The sequence below is a fragment of the Gossypium hirsutum genome, chromosome A01 (assembly GCF_007990345.1).
Source record: "Gossypium hirsutum isolate 1008001.06 chromosome A01, Gossypium_hirsutum_v2.1, whole genome shotgun sequence".
Lineage (NCBI taxonomy): Eukaryota > Viridiplantae > Streptophyta > Magnoliopsida > Malvales > Malvaceae > Gossypium > Gossypium hirsutum.
In genome coordinates this window covers 24,829,425-24,837,587 of record NC_053424.1, presented here as the reverse complement: position 1 = coordinate 24,837,587, position 8,163 = coordinate 24,829,425, and the positions used below count along the sequence as shown (strand labels likewise).

General features: G+C 35.4%; 1 non-coding gene across 1 annotated transcript; it reads right to left on the bottom strand.

The window, feature by feature from the left end:
• Window positions 1-646: 646 nt before the first annotated feature.
• On the bottom strand, window positions 647-753 carry LOC121207418 (small nucleolar RNA R71). The gene has a single exon (XR_005902514.1). It is a non-coding gene; the product is annotated as a small nucleolar RNA R71 (small nucleolar RNA).
• Window positions 754-8,163: the final 7,410 nt, after the last annotated feature.

The window sequence follows — 8,163 nt, the reverse complement described above, 5'->3', positions numbered from 1 at the left end:
ATTGCAATTTAATTTTTATCACTAAATTTTCTTTTATTTACTTCTGGCAGGTTTTTATAGTTTATGACTAGAAGAAACCCGTCAGGACCTCTACTTTTTCATAGTGAGATCGAAAGCACAGCACACTGAAATCGAAGGGAGATAAGGCGAAGCCTACGATGCATAGAAGAAGGGCAAGAGGACAATATTCAAATCACAATCGAAGAGATGGCTGATAATCATAATGATAATCCACTACGCCCAGCGGCTGTTGCGAACCCAGTAAATCAGGATCTTGCTCCTCGTACTTTGTATGATTATGCTAAACCTAGTTTAACAGGAGCTGAATCGAGTATAATTAGACTTGCTATTGCTGCAAATAATTTTGAACTGAAACCTAACACGATTCAAATGATACAATAGTTTCTTCAGTTTGATGGTTTGCAAGACGAGGATCCAAACACTCATTTGGAAAATTTTCTAGAGTTCTATGACACTTTTAAGATCAATGGCATTTCTGACGATGCCAACACCTTCAGTTGTTTCCATTTTTGTTAAATAATAAGGCTAAACAGTGTTGAACTCGTTACCACGAGGGTCAATCACTACTTGGGAACAAATGACCGAAAAATTCTTACTTAAATATTTTCCGCCGGCTAAAATGGATAAATTGAGGAATGATATCCCTAGTTTTGTGTAGATGGATCTAGAAACTCTTTATGATGCATGGGAGAGATACAAGGACCTATTGAGAAGGTGCCCTCACCATGGGTTACCTTTATGGTTACAGGTTCAGACTTTTTACAACGGTGTGAACCCTTAACAAGGCAACTTATCGACGTAGCCACCAGTGGAACTTTGAACAAAAAACACCTGAAGAGGCTTACAAATTTATTTAAAAGATGTCATTGAATAACTATCAGTGGCAAGTCATGAGAACAAAACGACAAAGGGAGTTGGTATTTTCAACCTCGACACGATTACTATGCTATCTAGCCAGGTAGAACTATTAAATAAAAAGATTGACGGTTTGTATGGTTCTACTCAGGTACATCCAATGATGAGGTGCGATTCAAATGGAAGAGGAGTACACACAGAATATCAATCCTTCAACCCTAGCACCGAGGAGGAACAAGTTCAATATATGGGTAATAATAATTCTGAACTTCAAAATAACCCATAAAGTAACACTTATAATGCAGGTTGGAGGAACCACCCCAACACTTAAAACACTTATAATAGGGTGGCGAAGGAAATTAAAAGAAACAACCTTCCCCAGGTTTTCAACAACCACATTACCAGCAGGAAAAGAAGTCGAACCTTGAAGAGATGCTAACGAAATTCATCTCGGTGTCAGAAACTTGTTTTTAGAATATCGAAACAACACTTAAGAATCAACAAGCGTCGATCCAAGGGCTCAAAACTCAGATAGGCCAGCTTGCTAAATTGATTTCTGAATGACCACAAGGTAATTTGCCGAGTAATACTGAAACTAACCCAAGGGAGCAGCTTAATGCGATTACCGTTCAAGATGAGGAAGGGTTAGTTGAACCTGAACTAGAACTGAGGCAAGGAATTGTGGTAAGTAAAGGTAAAAGTAAGGTGGACCACAGTGAGCAAAAACCAGTAAGTAGAGAATACAAACCTCGTGTGCCATACCCTAGAGTGATAAGGAAAGACTACACAGACGAACAATTTGGTAAATTCCTTAAATTATTAAAGAAATTACATATTAACTTACTGTTTATTGAAGCTCTTTCGTAGATGCCACATGCAGTTAAATTTTTAAAGGAGATTTTAGCAAATAAACGGAAGTTGGATGAGGAGTCGCACGTAGAGTTGAATGCAGTTTGCTCAGCCATTCTACAGAATAAGCTACCCAACAAGTTGAAAGATCTAGGGAGTTTTACAATTCCTTGCTTAATTGGTAGTTTAAACATTAACAATGTTTTGGCTGATTTAGGGGCTAGTATTAATGTCATACCCTATAAAATGTTTAAACAACTAGGTCTTGGGAAACCCAAACAAACTAGGATGAGCATTCAATTGGCAGATAAAACAATTAGATTTCCTATGGGTATTATTGATGATGTACTTGTTAAAATTGACAAATTTATATTCCCAATTGATTTTGTTGTTTTAGACATAGAAGAGGATAGTGACGTGCCCTTAATTTTAGGACGACCCTTTTTAGGAACTGCTAAAACTATTATTGATGTTGGTACAGGTGAACTCACACTTCGTGTGGGTGATGAAAAATCACTCTTCAAGCTTGTAAATCCAGTAACACATCGAATATTGAAGGTGGTATAAATCATGCTACTAATATTGGCCATGTGGTGCAACCTTCTTTACAGGAAACATGTTCGAAGAGCATACATGAGCCATGTTCAAGTAACAACAACGGACCCATCTATGAAGAACGAAATCGATGAACTAGATGAATGGCGGACACAGAAATTGAGAACACACGATAAACCAAAACCACGCCATGACGGACTTAATGTTTTATCAAATCAGCTTAAGGTTGGAGACAAAGTACTATTAGATGCGGCAGACCCTCATATTACCACTTCTGAACCTAATGGAGCAATCCCTTTTATGGTACTTAACATTTTCCCATACGGTACAGTCGAGGTAACTCATTCCAAATTCAGCACTTTTAAGGTAAATAGTACTCGTCTAAAACCTTATTTTGATAAAATTAATAGCAGGAATTAGGAGTGTAAACTCCTCGCACCACCATGACCACGCAACAGAGAGGTAAGTCAAGCCTAGAATTTAGATAAGCGCTTCTCGGGAGGTAACCCGAGCATTAACGGTGTTGATTTCTTTAAATTTTAGTTTTTAACATCTAAATCATTCACTGAGTCCTTGAACACAGGCTTTCCCAATCCACACGGCTAGGCACACGGGCGTGCCTTAGGCCGTGCTTATATTATGGGCGGCTACATGGCCGTGCGATACGGCCGTGCGATACCACCAGCTATAATATTGTTTTGGCGTAGGACTTGTGGAGTAACAACCTCTACCAAAATCGGAGTATCCTCCTCCAAATCTCCCCTTGCCTTAGCTGTAACACCCCTAACCCGTATCCATCGCTGAAACAGGGTTACAGAGTGTTACCAGTACATACAGAACATTTACAGATTAATTGAAACATTACTATTTACTTTCTGAGATCATATATATATAACGATCTTTATTTGGGCCCTCGAAGCCCAAAATGAACATTAAAATCAAGTCGAAACTTAACTGATTTCTCATAAAAATTTTCGCTTAATTTTTTTAAAAATTTTACTTGTAAACAGTACCCACATGTCTGTGTGGATTCCACACGCTTGTGTGGCTTGGGACACACTCGTGTCCCTTGTCCGTGGAACTTTCTGTTTATGACATCATCACCAATTTAGGGGCACACGGCCACATCGTACGCCTGTGTCCTAAAGTCGTGTTCCATACACAGATGAGACACACGACCGTGTCTCTGCCTGTGTGGTCAATACCTAAGCGATTTTTCAAGCCTTGGTCAACCTTAATCTCTTACACACTCATACAAAATCAAAAGCATATAACATGGTGTTCATTTAACGATTAAACATTCTCAATTAAACTACAAACATAGTATTTGTATGTCATCATACATGTATCTCTCATACTCATTTTACCTTGTCTATTATGGTACCACTTATACTTTTATACCATGATTATCATCTTACCAAATATTTTCATCTTAATCATCAAGCATTCATATTTAAAGCTAGATTATATCTTCATAAAATACCACATTTTAGATGCGCAGAATAAAATACTTGCCTGAGACATTTCAATCCAACTTCATACCCAATAAGCATCATATTGAAACTAGTTATATATATACATATCATGATATGTATCATTCTCATACTGTTTTCGTATAAACATATATCATTTATTTTCCTCCTCCTCCTCTCCATTCCACATACTTAATGTATATAAGATTCTTGTAAGTACTATTTCAAAATTTACTTATTAATGCTCACATCAAGCTGTTCACACGAGTCATAGTCACTCAATTATTTATAATTCAAGCTACAGAGCTCCAAATTAAGATCCATAAATTTTCCCTGAAACTAGACTCACATATCATTCCACCATAATATTTTCATAATTTTTGATTTAGCCAATTGGTATAGTTTATTCATTTAATTTTCTCCTGTTTCACTATCCGCAGTTCTGACCTCTCTTCACTAAAAATTAATTATATCACAGTACAGAACTCAGATAATGTTCCTGTTGATTTCTATTGAAAATAGACTGATTAAGGATTCTAAACATATAAATTTTAGCCTCAAATAAAGTTTCTCCAATTTTTTGTGATTTTCCAAAATCAAAATAAGGGAACCCGAATTCATTCTGACCTTGTATCACAAAATTCATTATATCTCATAATTTACAATTCAATTGCTTACACCGTTTCTTCTATAAGAAACTAGACTCAATAAGATTTAATTCAATATTTTTTCATCCTCTAATTAGATTTTTAAAATTTATGGTGATTTTTCAAAGTTAACCTATTGCTGCTGTCCAAAACTGTTTTAGTTCAAGATGTTTATTACCATTTTTCCTCTAAATTTCACAGGTCATGCAATTCAGTCCTTGCTCAATTAGCCCATCTATTAAACTGATTTTTCTCAATTAACATTTTATTCCACCATTCTAAACTATTACACAACCTTTGAAAATCAGAATTTTAACACTAAACCTTAATTCACAACTTTTTCACAATTAGGTCCTAAAATCAATTTCTATTGAAATTACTTGATAAAATCATCAAACAACAAAATAAAAGCTTTAAATTCATTTTATTTCATCATAAACAACAACACTTATCAATGGTAGCTTTCAATTTTGTCCATAAAGTCAAAAACTAATGAATTAAACACTTGGACCTAATTGTAAAAGTCACAAAAACATAAAATTCTCAAAGAAAATGGCAAGTATTGAACTCACATATGTCAAAGTATGAAAAACCAGCAACTTTCAGACCTCCCCTGGCATTTTTTCTGAAGAAAAATGATGATATCTCTAGATTTTTCAATTTTGTCTTGTTTTATATGTTTAATTTGCAAAATTTCCCATTTTGCCCTTGTTTCTCTTTGTCTTTTTGCTGATTTTCTTGCCCAACCGTCCAGCCCATACAATTTGGGTCCAATTGTCTTTTAAATCCCTCCTTTTTAATCACTTAAACTATTTAATTACAATTTAACAAATTTCGCACTATTTTCAATTTAGTCCTTTTTAATTAGTTGACTAACCAAACGTTAAAGTTTTCTAACAAAACTTTAATACTAACTTAATAACACTCCATAAATATTTATAAAAATATTTATGGCTCGGTTTATGAATCCGAGGTCTCGATAGCTCATTTTCAACCCAATTTACCTGATTAATTCTTTTAAAATCGCAAAATTCACTAAAAAATTCTTTTAAGTTCGCGCTTGGCCTATAATTATTATTTATTAAAATTTCTAAACTTACTCATTAGATTTATTGATCTCGAATCACTGTTTCCGACACCACCGAAAATTTGCCTGTTACAACTCTCCCCCCTTTAAGGATTTTTGTCCCCGAAAATCTTACTAGAAGAAGTTGCTTTCAACTCTCATTAAAAACTTCCGCAGAATTTCTTAGAATCACAACCAAATTATTCTCAAACATCTTTTCCCAATAACCTTTAGACTGTAGCACACAGTGTCGGACCATATCGTCAAGATCTCACTTATTCTCTCATAATTACTTATACTTAATTGATTTGTTCAATAAAAATTCTGTACATAGCGAAATGATCATACGAATCTTTCTTTGTCAAATGATCAACCACAATCAAATAACATCTTATTTTTCAGAGAGAATGACAATCCCGATACGAAATCTATGGCAATTCTATCTGACAACTTACTCGGCTCATCACTGACTGTATTAGTACTAAATACACTTGGTTTCTCGTCTTTTACCTGTTAACAAATCAATGTCTGAATACGAATCCCAAATATCATTGGACACATACAATCACTAGCACAACTAACTCACATAACTGCACATCTTATCTCTCTTGGATGAGCAGACTAACTACTACTAAGCCTCGTGCAAAAATTTCTATATAAACTTCGGATTCATCTATACATACATTCTATCTTAAGATAACAATATAACAAAAATCATGTTCGACCTAGAATTCAACATCAGAAATAAATTCACTCCCAACTCATTTAGATTACCACCTATTATCACATTTCTAAGCTTCTCAGTCATATACAATTTCATTTAATCAATTTCCCAGTTGAACGTTTCGGAATAATAACAAATACGCGATGGTATCGCACACAGCCCACCTTTAAAATTGAAGCTCTCTTGTACACATAGTGGCCTTCACTTAGCACTGCTCATGTGACCTAGCTCGATTGTACACATAATTTTGGCTCTCTTGTACACATGGTGAACACTTAGTACCGCCTATGTGACCTAGCCACTTTATCTCGTAGCTCTCTTGTTTACATGGTATCTTTCAACTGGAACCACATATACAACCTAGCTACATTTATCTCGTAGCTCTCTTGTCTACATGGTGTACACATAGTGTCACCCATGCGACCTAGCTACCTCATAATGTCTCGTAGCTCTCTTGTACACATGGTATACATCCCGTATTACATATGTGACCTAGCTACATACCATCTGTATCTTTCGATTCCGAAGGTTCAAACGGGAAGTATCTCACTTTCTAATACTTTATTCCATTCTTCCAATAGTCAATTATGATTCAAAAATCAGCTACAATACATAAAATATGCTGAAATATAAAAACGTAATAAAGATAATGTATTATTTACATACAAACTTACATACTTTCTCATTTCCATGTCAAATTAATATTGAACATTTAAATCATCATAATTATACTTACTTTCAACACCTCGGCAATCATAGTAAATATATCAATTTTACATTGAAACATGCATAAATTGTAACACCCCGAACCCGAGACCGACACCGGGGTCGAACACGAGGTGTTAACAGACTATAACCCCTTATAAAGATATTTTCCAGACACTGCCTAATCTGCGTACTTGTCGCTTTAAAAATCATATCTTGAGTTTCACAACTCGAAAATCAGTTTCATGATTTTTCCCTGAAACTAGACTCATATTTCCATCTACATGTTTTTTTCTAGAACTTTTGGTTGGGCCAATTAGTACAGTTTATTAGTCAAATTCTCCCAAGTTACTGGGGTCGACTACACTGACCTTTGCGCGTTACGACCTGGATATCTCCCTGTACAGAACTTCAATGCTGATGCCGTTTGTTTCTATAGAAACTAGACTCAGAGAGGAATCTATACATATATAGCATGACTCCAAATTACCTCTGGTTAATTTATAACGAATTTCCAAATTCAGAGCAGGGAATCCAGAAACCGTTCTGGCCCTGTCCCACGAGAACCTGATTATCTCTTAACATACTGTCCATATGATCCTTTCCTTACTTCTATATGAAAATAGACTCATCGATCTTCGATTATATAATTTATTCATCAATCAATTCCATTCCTACTATTTTTAGTGATTTTTCAATCTCATGTCACTGCTGCTGCCAGCATCTGTTACGAAAGCAACTATGCCCACTTCGTGTTTACTCCTTGATCTGACTAATAATTCATCATGCATATCACAAATTATGATCATGACTAACCATGCCAAAGGCTAATCATTGTCAAACTTTCCCCTACTACACTATTGCCATATCATGAATTTTAACACCAAAATAATCAACCATGACGTATGGCATAAAAAGGTCGAATTATCAAGATTTGCGACCTAACGTATGAATCCAAACCCAACCGAACATTTATGCCATTTTCGCATGGCTAAAAGTTTACATACCAAAGTTCAAACACAACATAATAGCCTATACATGCCGAAATGTTCTCCTAAGCCGACTAAGAAGAAAGTACCAAAACTTGCTATCCGGTGTGATGACTTCGATGACGGCCCGACCACGCAAAAAGAGATGTGTCCAAGAAACCTAGAATAGGTGACAAGGAAACACCGAGTGAGTTTATAACTCAGTAAGTCATAAGCTATGCACTACCATCCATCAATAACATTATCACAAGAGAAAACAAAATGGAACGAGGCTAATTAC